General features: G+C 42.3%; 1 protein-coding gene across 10 annotated transcripts in view; it reads right to left on the bottom strand.

Moving 5' to 3' along the window:
* The window catches only part of GDPD5 (glycerophosphodiester phosphodiesterase domain containing 5), a 699,403-nt gene that overhangs the window by 497,256 nt on the left and 186,665 nt on the right, over positions 1–15,482 (bottom strand). The gene's annotated exons all lie outside the window — the stretch shown is intronic.

The following is a 15,482-nucleotide window of genomic DNA, read 5'->3' as shown; positions in this document are numbered from 1 at the left end:
TCATTTGCATGGAGGCGTGGCCCTATGCAGATGAGGGAATCACTTTGCCCTTGCATCGAGTTCCAGAGAGGGAAACAGGCCCTAGGGAGGCACAATGACAATGCACCTGCTGACAGGAGCCCTCTGGAAGACAAAATGAGGGCCCCTGGCCCTTCAAGACATCCCCTTGCAGGTGGGTGAAGTCCCTCACTGCACATTCCTGCTGGGGGATTGCTGTCCTCCCTTTAAAGTGCAGTCAGCTGCCACCTGCGCCGTGAAACATGGAGCAGCTTGTAAGCACCCGCTTAATTTTTTACTGCACGAGCTTCTCCCAGAGTATGGATACCTTGGGAGCGGTCCATTCTTGATAACAGGGTGCACTCTCACGTTCTGTACCAGGAGCACTTTTTGAAAGGTGTGCCTTGTTGCACACGCACATTTCACCCTATGCAAAATACGGGCTCTGGATGTTTTTTTTTTTGTTTTGTTTTACCGGCCTGCCATTTAATTTTAGCTGAACATGGTATTTCTTTCCCTTCTGAAAAATAAACCTAAAATAGCAAGCAAAGAAATGTGTTAAAAGGTATTAGAGACCAGTCCAGGCCATTTCAAATGAGTTATTGTAGCAAACAGAGGGATAATTGCTATGTTACAAAGAAATCCTGACAATTATACAAGTATTCTTTTTCATACACCTGCGCCTGGCTTTTCCATAACACCAAAATGTAAACACATGGCAAGTATTATTTTCTAAGAAAGGTGGCAATCTTAGGTGTGGTCTAGTGCAGGGCCATAGCCAAGGGGGCATTTCAGGGCCTGGCTAACCAATAATAATAGCTACTCCCCCGCAAAAAAACAAATAATTCCCCCCCCCCCCCCCCCCCCCCAAGCAGCAGACTTTCTTAACAAAATGTTTATTTAAACAAACCTTTTAATATATGCAATTTAACCTCCCAAAAAATACAACAGCTGTTCTTCACTAATGTTTTTGATTTATCTTTTCATAAAACAGTATTTATTTAAAAGAATCGAGAATTGACAGAACAATTTGTCTTTTTTGTTATAATTTACAAATTGTATTTGCCCATCGTTAAGTTTTTTTTCCTTCACCCGGAAAAATATTTTTCTGCATGGAGAAACTCCATCCCTTATACCACTCCAGTTTTGCGAATATTCCAGACCCATTCGCACATTCAAAATGGATTTTCTCTTGCCCTTTATAGGAGTAAATATCCAACCATTTCTAGAATGCAATTAGGCTGGGGAAAAGTTAGCAAATATTCCTAAACAAATGAGATCTAAAAACTAGTGTGCAATATTATGCCACCCTGGAGTGATATTCTGCATCAGTAAATGGATTCACCTTTTGTGAATAGGTTGCACACATAAATCAAGCCATTGCACATCTACTTTGACCGTAAGTGCACCAACAACTTTGCAAATTGGGCTGATGGAGGGCTTAAAATGGACTAGCATGACGCGCTCAATGGATAACTGAACATTTCTATTATTTTTAAGCAATGCAAGTGAACAGTGCCTAATTTGTAAATGAAAAGGTGCCGGTGCCCAAAGCCCTCCTCTTAAACACGCGGAAGCTGCAATTAAATGTCTGAACACTGGGGCGCATAATCCTGAAGCCATCTTGGGCCTCTTCAATCCGCTTAAAGCCAGTCCCTGCCTCTTCAGCTCACTCTTACAGCTTTCCAGTGGCGTAGCGTGGGTTGTCAGCACCCGGGGCAAGGCAAGTAATTTGCGCCCCCTAACCCGTGGATTTTAGCACTCGCGAGTGCGAGCGCGCCCCCCCCCCCCCAGATGTTGCGCCCGGTGCGGCCGCCCCCCCCTGCACCCACCACGCTACGCCACTGCAGCTTTCTATTTTCTCCCTTTATGACGCGATTTCGTTTTTCCCTTCATCCGTCTTTCCCATGTGTGTCTTTGCTCGCAGCAAATGCTTGAGGCAGAAGAATAAGCCCCGGCCCTAAAAAATAAGTGCCGGTGCTCAGCACTTGAAACAACAAGCACAAATTAAGCACTGCAAGTGAAGCCAAAGATTGTAGCTAGTACACTACTTCTCGTGGTCCACACCCTTCACTACATGCTCCTGAATAGGTACGGCCACACTGATGGCCAGAGGAGGAACCTAACAGCGGTGCTGCTATTATGTTTTAAGGGAAATTTGCGCCAGTAGGTTTGAGCTGACCTGGTATAATTATGGATACTTTACGAGTACTTCTAGCCCTGACAGATAACATTTTAATGGGAAGAAATGTGAACTTAACAGTAAGGATGATAACATTTTTTCTACACGGGCCTACAATTCCTGGTGCCAACACTGAAAAGGGCAGCTCTACTTAATTACACAGTACCAGCCCTTGTTAGCAGTCACAGCTGAGAGGTCAAACATTGAATGGACATATTTAGAGCTTCCCTCTGACCTCTCATAGAAGTTAAGACAAACAAGGATTCACACTGAGAAAAGATTGCACAATTGTGCACATTGAGTCATGTTGTTCTTAAGCTAGCAACTGGTGTGACCTACCCCATCCCGGATACATCAACAGCAGACACAACCAGAACCGTACCAGTCTTTCAGAAGCAATGTCCAACCAGGAAATATCCAGATTTCCATATGCAATAGTCTTCCGAGTAGGTTTTTGCGATGTGTCAGAATCCTTCACAAGTCAGATGTATATACGGGACTCAAGCTGTTACAGCCTGCAGCCTCATGCACTGTTTTGAAATATAGACTGGTGGGGTTTATGCACATATAGACTGGTGGGGTTTATGCACATATAGACTGGTGGGGTTTATGCACATATAGACTGGTGGGGTTTATGTACCTGATCCAGAGATTTTCTTTATTTTAACAGGAGCCAGGATTCAGTTCTGGTATGACAGTTTGTTTGGATAATGTGCCTGCTGTAGAAGATGATTGCACATAACCTTAATTTTAACTAGTACAAATGTAAAGTGCCCCGAATTACCCTTCAATTTCACCCAAGGCCTGCTAGAACAGTGTTAACCATCTTTCAATAATAGTTTAATACCTACATAACTTTTTGATGGTAGTAAACAATGACGATTCATCTCCTCGGATTAAATATTGAAGGGGATGTCACCAGGGCACCTGAGGTTAAAGGCCAAGATGGTATAATTGACTTCTCCAGTCTCCACACACCACTACCTAACGTTTATTGATTTTTACATAGCAGAATATTATATCTATGAACAAAACTCTGTTTTTTATTGTATTTATTGATATTTGAAATTCTGCTATTTTGTTTTTAGAAAAAAAAATATTTTATATTTAGAACACAAAGTGCTCTTATGAGGTCTTTTGTAATTGATGAACTGAATACTTAGCGAATTATAAACAATTATGTATGCATGTATGCTTGAAGCAACCTATTTGTTAAAAACCTGTGTTATGGGCCTACAGTCATCGCTCTGACATCCAAGTGCCCACAGAGTATTAAATGTAGATTCAATGGCCAAGTGAAGATAGGACTTCTCAGTAGGACTAAGATAAGAGTGCCGTCATCTTCCTGGATCACCTTTACTAAATCCACACTTCCAAAATCATACAAAATGAAGAGGCAACTACAAAAGTACAGCCCCTTTAAGTCCAAAAAAGAATAAACATTAAATAGGAAACTGCATACATCATTACACTGCTGTGCCACGTTCGGCGTCCTGAAAGTACCAAAACAACTACGTTCTGCCAGCCTAACACTGTGTCAACACCGATGTATCTATTGGCTGTCCAAAGAGAGCACCCCTCCTCTGGATTTCATTTACATCATATAAGCCCTGATGAAGGTTGTGATTTAGGAGCGAAACGCTTCAGCTGTCTTTCTGAGTTTTATGTCGTTTACTAGTAGAATAATAAAGAACACATCTGAAAAAGAATTCTGGACATCCTTGGTATTTGGACTGAAAGAAACTGTACTTTTGTTGTTGCTATCTCTCCATTTTGCATATTTTACAAAATGCAAAAGGCCCAATTAACTAGTGCTGAGCAGAGAGAGAAACAAAAAAAGATATATATATATTTTTTAAATGTGCAAAGTATAATAAATGGAAGTGAATTTGAGGTCCACTCATCTTAACTTATAAAGTGTTGTTATGTAAAATATAGTTCAGTTATATTATTTACAGCCCACTCATGTTAACTAAACATGCATTATTCTGCAGTTCTAAATTCACTTTGGCAATGCAAATCACCATCTTTAGTTCACAACCCAAAATACTTCTTCCAACGGGCATATCTCCAACCTACGTAAGCAGAATAGTAGTTCTGCCAGCCCGAAACTGGCGTATGGCACAACAACTCTACCTGCCAATAAAACTCTGCCACACAGGCCAAACATTTACTCAATTATTTTTGCTTACAAATTATTTATGCTAGTTTGACTCATACCACTTCTCCTTGTCATCTGCCCGCTTTGGTGACAGGGGCAGAACATCGTGGAGAGCACCCCACGGTGACATTAAATAGTTACTAGTTTAAGTACCTACAAATTATTTTTTATGAAACAGGGGCAAATAAAATATGAAATTTAAGTTAACATTTAGAATAAATTTACCACACAAATCAAAAACGTGCTTGTGTTCCGATTACAGTCATAGATGGGAATACACATGAAGGCAAACCATCAACGCGATATACCATTAAGCAGAGCTAGGAATCAAATAAGAATACATGGATTACGAGGAAGAATGAAGCCAACATTAGTGCTTTCAGATTTTCATCTATCGTGTGTGCTTCCCTGTCACATTTGTATTCTCTTTTGATAAAACAGTATTAAAAAATCAAAATTGAGAGTATGTCAATTGACAAACCATAACAGTTGCAGTAGTAAACATGACCATTAATAAAAAAAACTCCATCAAAAGTATGTAACAGGAATTGAGATCAATGCGAAAAGTCACCCAACAGTGAGACATAACATCCAGGAATATGTTTAAAGTGTAAAATTGCAAAATGGTTTTTGAATTTTACACCCTGTAAAAGGAATCCATAAACAAAGAGCTTTGCTGGGCTACACCCTAGCCTGAAAATAAAATTCACAACTTGCAATATATTTCACATCACATTAACCCAAAAAATAATCCATGTTTTCAACTATGTTCATGTCTATTGGTTCAGTCCTCTTAATATCAAGTTTTTAATTCCAAAATTTACAGTTGCTGTGTTGTAAGCTTCTTCAAGGCGCTAACTGTGGCTTCATATAACTTAGACACAACTCTTGATTTGGGTCTAGAGGTTTTAAAAGAAATCTTAGATTCGAAAGGCAAGTGTACAGGTCTTAACCCAAAGAACAAAAGTAGAAGAACCAACTCATTTGTGTGCTACCTACAGATTTTGAGACCTGCTTGTCACCTGAAATGGAGAACATCAAACATCAGACACTCCAACTCTCATGGAGTTCAAGAAACAATGGCAACAATAGTTTCCATGCTGAGCACCAGCAACCAGACTGTCTGAACTCCAGCTGCACATGTGGTGCAGCTACCTAGTGCACCAAGAGTAAGTGCGGAGAGCTAGAGAGGAATCAGCAACATACATCAAACCAGATGACAACATGCTTTTCAGTCAGTAAGTATTAAACACACAGTACATAATGCTTCGTGAGCAGAATGAGACTCCTTTTCAACCATATTTTCTTCATATGATCTTGATCCCTTCAACTCTCTTAATGTTTAGATAAATATTTAAAACTATACTAACTTGTATATGCCTTTTATTATATGTGCTTTTAAATGCCTGTTACAGAAACGAACAGTAATCCATATATTGACATATGAAACGGAGTTGTCAATAGTGACTCAGGAGTTATGGGTACATTGCACTCTATATAGGAAATTCATTTTTACATCCCAAATAAAATTGGTGCTTTTTCACAAAATTCCTAAATATTCCTATATTCGATTTAGACATGCTGACTCAATCCTAGAGAAATCTGTGTAAGTCCATTAAGGGGGAGGGGCTAAAGCTATACCACAAACGTGCAATAGCAATATTAAATTCTCACAAGGAGAACTGTCTCACCTACAACAAAAGCCTCTGGATGCATTTTGACCAAACTTGGATAGGATGAAGCTGCCCATTTTAACGCAGAAACCTTTGATTGTTTGATGGAAAACCATTTGGTATTTTCTGGTGGTTTTAGTAAAAGGCCAAATGAGAATGGGTCAAATGGAGTCTAAATCTAAAATACTAAGATACTGATAGAGGCGCCATATTCAATTTACTGAATTAGTCAATCACATTTGAAAAAGAAATGAAGAAAGTGTGCCCAGTGAACACATTTTTCTAGATCCACTTAAGGGGGGGAGGGGTTGCAGGAGAGGAGGGGGAGATGGATGCATGAATCTTGAAGAAATTGTGGACCATCAAAACCTGGTTGTCAACTGAAGTTTTTTGTTGCTCCCAGCATTACACAATACAAGGGATCCCCAAACGTCTGTGGATCACATGTGGTAGAAAATATGTGAGCATGATGTAAGGAACCAGGAGGAGCACGTACAACATGCATTACTCTTATCACACAGTTTTCCATCAAGAAGCATCGGAAGACATTTAAGTGCGTAGAAATCCTGATCGGGAAATAATTCGTCACCGAAGATCCAGGTCTGGCACAAATATCTCTAAACACAGTTCGGTGACTCCACTTCAGAAGCTTGGTTTGGCCACTCAACTAATGAACTGTAGTCCATTTAAATGTGTTCTAGAAAAGTTACTGCATTAGCCTCCAGTGTGTGTGTGCGTGTGTGCATGCTAAGCACCCATGCCTGTTTGCCTTATTAGGAATTTCACAAGTAGCAACTTCGATGCCTTTGTATTATACAAGCAGAATGTGACATATGATGCCCATCACAAAGTCCAAACTTTTACCATTGAAGGGAGAACACAACTCAATTATCGTTTCCCTCCAGGCTGTTACTACAATGAGGACGGCAACCTCAGATGTCACCAGGCCTGAGTTTCAAGTGCTTAAAAATTAAAACAGATAATACAACTTTGAAGATCCAAACAGAATGGGCAAAGGCACAAAGGAAACGCTCTTCCCCAGCTGAACAGAAACATACCCAGTACTCTTGTGATGGATGGACCACTGGATCATAGATTTCCAACAGCAATGTGAGAAATCCAACCGTTCCCCCGACTCTAAATCAGGGAGGTCAACTGTAGGTTTGACACTGGGACCCCCGATGGTTTAAGGTAGGACTCCTGCTATCCCAAACTTTAATAGGCCCCCCTAACACCGTCCTGCCATGCAAGAATGGATGAAAAGACTCGGTGACTGAAAAATTACTTCCAATATAAGAGTGGTCCAGCAATTGTCCCATTTTAAGCTACTTACAGTTACTCCCAGTCGAAAGGTTTGTACAACTGAATTACTTATGTCTGATGATCCATCCTCGACCATCATTGTTGTTTTTTTAGCTTGGCAAATTTAAGCCATAAGCTGAACCTAAAAATGTAAGATCTTTGAAAGCGAGGTCAGTGGTGGTCAGTGTCTTTCAAGCAATGAGGATAAGAGAAAGATCTTTCCTTCTGGAAGTGGCAGCATTAAGGAACCCATCCAAATTACATCCAGACCAGTACGGACTGCAGATGATCTTGAACAAAGCAGGAAGTGTAGCTACACCTGGTACTTATTTCTCTTGACACATCATGTAGTTTTGGTCAACTAGGCCCAGCACCACAAAGTGACCTGCGCTGTAACACGAGTTTTGTTCACCTTAAGGAATAAGATTTTTTTGAACAACTGAGACAATGTTCGATTGACCCAAATAGGAATTCAGCCTATAACAGATTGGCTGAGCAGAAATACTTAATGCGTGATCCGTGAAAGTGTTATGGCTGATTCCTAGTTCACTCAACAAACATAGCAAGGCACTCGAACAGAAGCAACAATGCCTCCTGCACTGCAAAATAATAATTAAAAAAACCTTTGCTTTGTGTATATAATGCATGGACTTGGCAAATAACTATACCCGTGGTGACAGTGTACCACTGCGTGGTGGAAGGATACACCGGAACAGCCAACAGTAAGCAGGTGAAGCTAAATTCTCCTGTAGCCTAATCCAGAATGTAATTGGCAATGTCTCGGGGCAAACACTGAAGATGCTGGGCCCAAGAAGCCAGCGACTGAAGGAGACTGAACCAAAGCCCCTTAGAGGATGTATAAAGAACAATATGTGCACTGTGAATGCCGCATCAGCTAACGTAAGTATTCATGAAGCACATTTCACCCCTTGGCGCTAAATTAGAGGTGTTTATTTTTTACCCAACTTGTTACTTATTTTATCAACCTCAGGAGGCTGAAAGGCTTTCTGGAGCTGCCAGGAATTTAACCTGCAGCAATGATGTCAAACACAGGTTTCTGGAGTGGATGTGTCAGTCCAGTGACCAACGACCAGGCAAGCTCAATTACACGTCAGGACTAGTGAAACACGTCACTAATGAGTCCCTGGGGTCTAACACGGCAACTGGGGTGTACAACGCTCACGATGTTTTCTCATTCAGGTGACAGAGACCAGAGCACAAATGACGGGGGCAGGGAGGCGGCTCTTTAATCCAAGCATGGTCCAGCTTCCAGAGTGCTTCAGATGTAGGACAGACTGCCTCGCGTCAATTACAGATCAAGCCAGCAATGCCGCAGGGAACATTTCCCATTAATTCAAATGTGCAGCTGGCAATCATGTCCCACACGCGCCAGATGCAAAATTACGTTTCAGTCTCATAAGTCAGATTGAATGGACGTTTTTCTTTTCATTTTCTTTCATTAGATTTTTTTTTTAAAGGCTCCGCGCCAAGAAACATTACCTCTCCTCATTTTCTAAGCCGAGGAGAACCAAAGAGCCTGCTAGACTGACACTGGACCTCTTTTGAGTTTTAACAAATTCTGAGCGTTAATTCAGCACATCAGGACCCGGCTCATTATTGCCAGGCTGTGCCACATTGTGAAGATCATTTCTATCCCTGTGCCATGATTACCTCGGACTTTTGTCTAGGCACTCGGGAAGACTGTTAGGGCGAACGTGACTATTTCTGATTGTATGTCTACTTGTCACAGGCTTCGAGAAAGCACAAAATAACTTAAAAAACTTTCTGATCAGTGTAGTCTCACCACTGAACCTCAGGATCCAATAACTGGCGCTGGCAGAGAGAGACGAGGCTTGGATGCTGATGGAAATCCTCAAAAAAATGACTACAAAATACCCTTTGCACACTTGAAAATCTCTACAATCTATTGACACGAGCAAAAAACAAAAAACAAAATCATGATGGTACAGAAACAGTCATAAGTGAAAACCAGCCGAGACCAGTCCAGTATAAACAGGAAATACACGAAACACACAAACAAAAACACTTCCGATTGGATTCAACACTTCAGGAAAATTCACCCAAGTGATAAAATGCTCACAACGCCATCCGTGGCTTCTGTGTCCTAAAGACAAAACTACAGTGCTTGAACCCTCCAGCAAAACTATGACTATAACCTGAAGTGGGACTAACTCAACAGAAGTCACACAACTGTTCTGTAGGCAAGTACTGAAGACCACAGGAAAGAATGTGCCCAACACTACCCGAACCAGCTAGCGAAAGAGATGAACTAAATATGCATCTCATTGGGAACCACAGACACAGGCAAGAGGCAACATAAAATGTAGTCAGTGGCATATTAAAGCTTGAGGGAGCCCTCCTGCAAAGTACATGGAGGGCCTCCCCCCTACCCGGACGCAGTCTGAGGCCAGGGGCCCGCTGCCTGTGCACAGTACCTGCCTGTGCACGGTGCGTGACTGCATGCTGCTGAAGCGGTCCCCCCGGACCTCGGGCCCACCCCCGCACCGCCGGCGCTACAGGGACTAATGTTACGCCACGGCAGATAGTGGTTTCATTCTATCTGAAAAAGTAAGAAAAATGAGGACCCCCAAGTACATGTCTAGTGAACTCTGCTCACGGGTGGGAGTGAGCGAGGCTGTGGAGTCTAGATCTGATTTTTGTGTGTGGCCGTGGCAGTGTGATCAGGGGCGGCTCCTTCGCAATGGCGGAGGAGCATTGCCCCCCGTCTAAGAGCAAGCAGATGAAAAATGAAACAATAGCAGCAGATGAAAAAGTAAAACACTATTTCACTATTATTTTATTTTTCAAGTGCAGGGAGGCGTGGGTCTGGGCCACGCGAGGGGAAAGGGGAGGGGGAGTGTAGTGCTCTAAGTGCGTATGTGCGTTTGGTCAGCAGTCTTAGGCCGGCCAAATACACATGCGCACTTAGGTTGCTCCAACCCAGCTGTGTGGAACAGCCAGACCGGAGAAACTGCACAGACCTAGTGCACTGTCTGAGCAGCAGCCCAAGCCGCTCAGACAATTCCTGATGCTGCTTTCATGCTAGGTTTAGCATGAGAGCAGTGCCAGGATTGCTGGGGAGCCTGTGCTGGTGCCCCATTGAATGCTGAGACACCATCAGGAGCAGAGAAGCGAGGCAGCAAGTGGCTTTTTTCCCACAGTTTTGCCCGACCCTGCTGTCACCCCCATGCTCCCCCCTTGACATTTGCCGCAGCCACCACTGAACTGAATTCATAGGTGAGCTTGATGATATGGCACATCTATGCCCAAATGGGGGGGACATAGTCTCTATCTCTATAAGCAGCAGAGAGGGTGGAACTGCAGAGTGAAATAGATGAAGGTGTTTATGACCGCCAGGGCTTCATTGCTTAATTTGAGCCCATTACAGGCAGGGACCCTCCGCACTCGTTTTTGGGGACCGGCACTTGTTTTTCCTTAGCAGACTTTGATCCAAAGATAGAAAGAGAAATACACAAACCAGGAAAGAAGGAGGAAGAGAAAAACAGAACAAGATTGACAAAGGTGATAGAGCAGGGTTGAAAAGTACCAGAGAGAGTGCGATAAAGAGGCAGGGTGGTGTCTGGTGGTGGATGAAAGAGGCATGAGGTGGAATCAAGAAACGCTGCCTTGGTATTCAGCAGCCTGGCATTTCATAGCGCTGGTTGGGGGCTTCTCAGCAAAGCTTTGTACCTGTCACTTATTTTGCAACTTGAGCAAAGCAGTGTTTGCAAAGTGAATGACTATGTTTCTGCAGAGGAGTAGCTGTGTGGGTGATGAATTTTCCAGAGAAGCCGCCAAGTAGGGCAGCTGTGCGGTGCTACACATACGAGTAAACAGAACAGACAACAAAAACCTACAGAGTGCAGGAGAGATTGTGAAGGGGCTGACCTACTGACTTCAACATCTTTTGAAACTTGTATGTTGCTAATTCTTGTCTAGTCACCCTGTCCCCAGGAAACCTCTCTTCAAAGATGTGAATGATGGATAAAAGAATGAATTGATGATCGGATGTAAAGATCAGATGGAGGCTATCAACAAGTGGGTGGCAGGGTTAAAGGATGAATGGATAGATGCTTGGATGGAAGAGCCCAGGAAGCTCTTTTAGGGGGTGTAAGGCCATCTTGATTTGCTTGATTGGTGCCATGAGAGCTTTGGTTCAAAGGGAAGGGGGTATTTTCATTTTCTGGTCCCTCCTTTATTTGGCCTCCCTGCCGTGTCTGTAGTTTCCAGTGGTTACAATCGCAGACCGGAGTCTAATTCATCCTGTGATGATGTGTTTTGTTTTTGTATGCTGGCCATATTCTGAGTTAGCTGACACTGTCTTATCCCTATGTTAGTTCTTCCAAAGTGTTTTCTTATATGTAAGAGTGGGGCCTGACATGGTGAAAAGTAGTACTGTAAGCAGAATTACAGCCAACAACAGGGCATGGGGTCTGTTGTATGACAGGTGTCTGTCCAATGTGTTGTGGGGGTCTGTTGTATGACAGTTGTCTGTCCAATGTGTTGTGGGGGTCTGTTGTATGACAGGTGTCTGTCCAATGTGTTGTGGGGGTCTCTTGTATGACAGGTGTCTGTCCAATGTGTTGTGGGGGTCTCTTGTATGAGAGGTGTCTGTCCACTGTGTTCTGGGGTCTGTTGTATGAGCGGTGTCTGTCCAATGTGTTTTGGTTAGAGTTTGTATTGTGACCTGTGTTGTAACTGGCTGCATGACATAACTAAATGATTACACATTTAATATCACCCCCAACCCCCACCGCTGCTCACATCCCCAACGAAACACAAATTTTAATCTATTATGTGCACATTTGTTTTACCTCAATCAACTTCTGAGGATGTTGTGCTGAGAATCATCCATTTCCAATCACACTGCAGAATGCAGCGAATATAAATGCTGCCCAGGCTCTCAGTATGAGATCAAGAAGTAATTGCGAGCATTTTAATATAAATGCATTTCCTTAATCCTGAACATGCAAAAAAGTCATCCATAATCCATTTTCTATTAAAGGGCTAGGGCTGGAACCGGAAAGCTCTCTAGGCACTTGTAAAACATTTTCAAAACCTTTTAAATTAATCTTTTAGTTTCGGACAAATATTCTTCTCTAACTCAAAACGAAAATGATTTCTCCTCATCAATTGATAATCGATCTGAGGCTCTTGAATAATGTGCATATTGATAACAAATTAAATGCAGTTTCAGTTTCTACTGTCAGTTTCTAAGTCACTTGGGGGATGGGCATTCATCAGGTGGGTATGAATGAAAACACAATTACAATTTCAGTAAAAAAACGAAGTTTAAGATCTGACGAACCTGCTAAACGCCTGTTTGGGGTTGACTGAGCAATCCATAAATGCAAGTACAGAAAATAAAACATATACAAATACAGGTCAAGATACATTCGGTCAAAAATACACAACAAACGAAAACTCCGGAACAAAAAGAAAAGGACAGGATTCTAAAGGAACAGTCCGCAACCTTTGTTCTACAAAAACAAAGGATCACTTATTTTTGGCGATCCAGTACAACCCTAAATTATTATATATCAATATAGTTGTCCAATAATGTAATAGAAACATCCTGTAGAAGAAGAGCTTATGGTAGCCGATAATGACTAATTAAATTAGTGATGGTCCTTCCATTGACAACAGCAATTCTGCTAGAATTCATAAGATGCTAGCTGTTGTTGTTCTGATGGGATATGTTCCATGTTTTTGCCTACAGGTATCATCATCCTCCGCCCAGGAGAACAATGGACATTGTGATATCTCATATGAAAATGCACTGCTTGTTTTTGTATTTATTTTAAGTTGTTTAATATAAATTCAATGAAATAGAGTTAAAAAAAAAAAAAGAATTCATAAGATGCAAAAAGAACATAAAAAAGTCAAAGGAAAATTATATGCATTGAGAGGCTCCGCCTGAGGATAAGGGTGCCACCTCTAAAAGAGAAAAATATCAGCCATTTGTTATTGTTTTAAGAGGCTGCAAAGGCCGGGACTGATACTTAATAGAACTTTAAACAAAATCGTATGCACTCCTTTGTAAGGTGGCTTTTCTGTATTTGTTTAATTATTAGTCATGGCTCATTACCGCAGCTCTAGAACACATTTAAAAGTGCTTTCTATTTGTATTTGCTGTTTAAATTATGTACGGATAAGGGCTAAAAATTACCGGCTTAATGTGATTTTGCTTACTTTGTACCTGCGGGGGGATCAAAATACTAGTGGTTCCGGTAGAACACCGGCCAGGTGGCGACCATATCTGTGGTGCGTTTACCCACCCTCCGACACACGGCTCTTTAGGAAGTAAGAGTGGGAGTGATGAAGGGTGGCAGAAGCGCTTAATTTGAGGTGGCTGTTTCGGCACTTATTTTTGGGGACTGGCACTTAATTCTCCACATCAGACATTTCCCGCCACCAACAGGAGGGGAAAAACAAACAAAACGAAAAGACGGAGGAAAAGAATTCCAGGAGAAAGCAGAAACATGTAAGGGTGACATTATGGGGCGGGGAGTCCATGGCAGTGATTTAAAGAGGCCTAGTGGTGTATTCACATATTCGTACCCTTGCGCGCTGATATTTTATAGCGCCAAATGCGGCTGTCTTACCTGCACTCTGGGCATCCCGCACTTATTACTTTACAAATAAAGCACTGGAGTGGCAGAAGCAATTCTCCCCTATCGTCCCTCCTAATGCGTTGGGCAACAAATTACATAATGGCAGTGGGGGTGAGGTGTCTACCAAGTGGATAAGGAAACATCAATAACGCATCAAGTTGCCATCCAAATAAGAGACAGCACGATGGCAAGACTGCATGAGCTGGTGTGGCAATAAAGCCCGCCAGCTAGGAGTCTGCCGGATCTTGAGGTGCACCCAAGTAACACTGTCTGTTGGCACGTCAAGTCTTTGTGGATCCTCTTCGCAAAGCCAGTTGCACAATGGCAGCAAGCTAGGGAGAGGGTATTTTGTAGACTACCTGAACCATGGGGAGGTGGGTGTGTGTACTTCACTCTTGCACCCTGGATGTCTCAGTAATGCCTCAAATTAACTTCCTCAGTGTCTATAACCATCCAAAACATAAGAGGAAGCCCATGGATGTCCTCAGTAGAACCAACCATAAACACGGCAGCAACGAGGGCACACCCCAGGATTATGTTTTTTGCTAAGGGGATTACGGCATGCCTCGAGATGTAATCCACAGCTATGTACAAATAATGCAGTGCCGGGAGGACAAACCTGAGGATTTTACAGATCGTTGTGGGTGGATGTGTCCCTTTAAGGTTGGCCAACAACCAAGCATTTTGCTGGGTGATGCAGGAGGGAATTTTGCCCCCTGAAGAAGTGTCAGTACGCAAATCTTGGAATAATGAAGATGAAACCATTCATATTTTCATGATGTTTTCATAAAAAAAGTCCATGCGCATGCTTGACTGAAGAGAAGGACTGAAGTTGATCATTCATATTAAAAGTAGTTTCATTTTGAACAATTATATAAGTTTGGATTGAGACAACGGTGTTGGATCAGTGTGCCACCATGGTGCAATCTAAAATCCAGAGTGTGCGGACTCGGGGATCCTAGAGGGACGCCATGTGGAATAGGATGTCTGCTTGTTCCTGTGGAGGGATATCCCTGCCAGCACACATGGTGGGTTAAAACTTGAAATTGTTATCTAAGTGAAAACAAGGATGTCAGTGATGATGCGGGTGGAAGTAGGTGCCGGGGTTGGGGATGTGGTCATTAGGCTCTCTTCCCAACTCAGCAGTCAGGAAATGCAAACTTATCCACTGCTCTCAAAATTAGAATTAGGCTTTAATAATGAGGCCTACTCCTAAATATTCAGAGTAAACTGAACCAAAGACCTTTTCTCATAATTCTTCTACAATTCTGTATTCCTGACGCAGAGACTGAAAATTTGAGCACTTAGATGTTGCCAGTAAGTACATCCTCTAGGATCAGTGATCATAATACCATCATCACGAGGTATCGCCGGTGTATCTAGTAGTTTGCACTGAAAAGTGAGAAAAGACCATGAGAAGAAGGTTAGCACTGCATTTTTAGTTTTTTACTAGTTTTTGTCTGCCAGTACATTTCCGGTACCACTGCTAGGTGTTGAGGTTGTGACTCCCATGTGCTCTTTACAAGGCATTT

This window comes from Pleurodeles waltl, chromosome 8 (assembly GCF_031143425.1).
Source record: "Pleurodeles waltl isolate 20211129_DDA chromosome 8, aPleWal1.hap1.20221129, whole genome shotgun sequence".
Lineage (NCBI taxonomy): Eukaryota > Metazoa > Chordata > Amphibia > Caudata > Salamandridae > Pleurodeles > Pleurodeles waltl.
The sequence above is the reverse complement of the archived record's forward strand: the minus strand, read 5'-3'. Positions and strand labels throughout refer to the sequence as shown.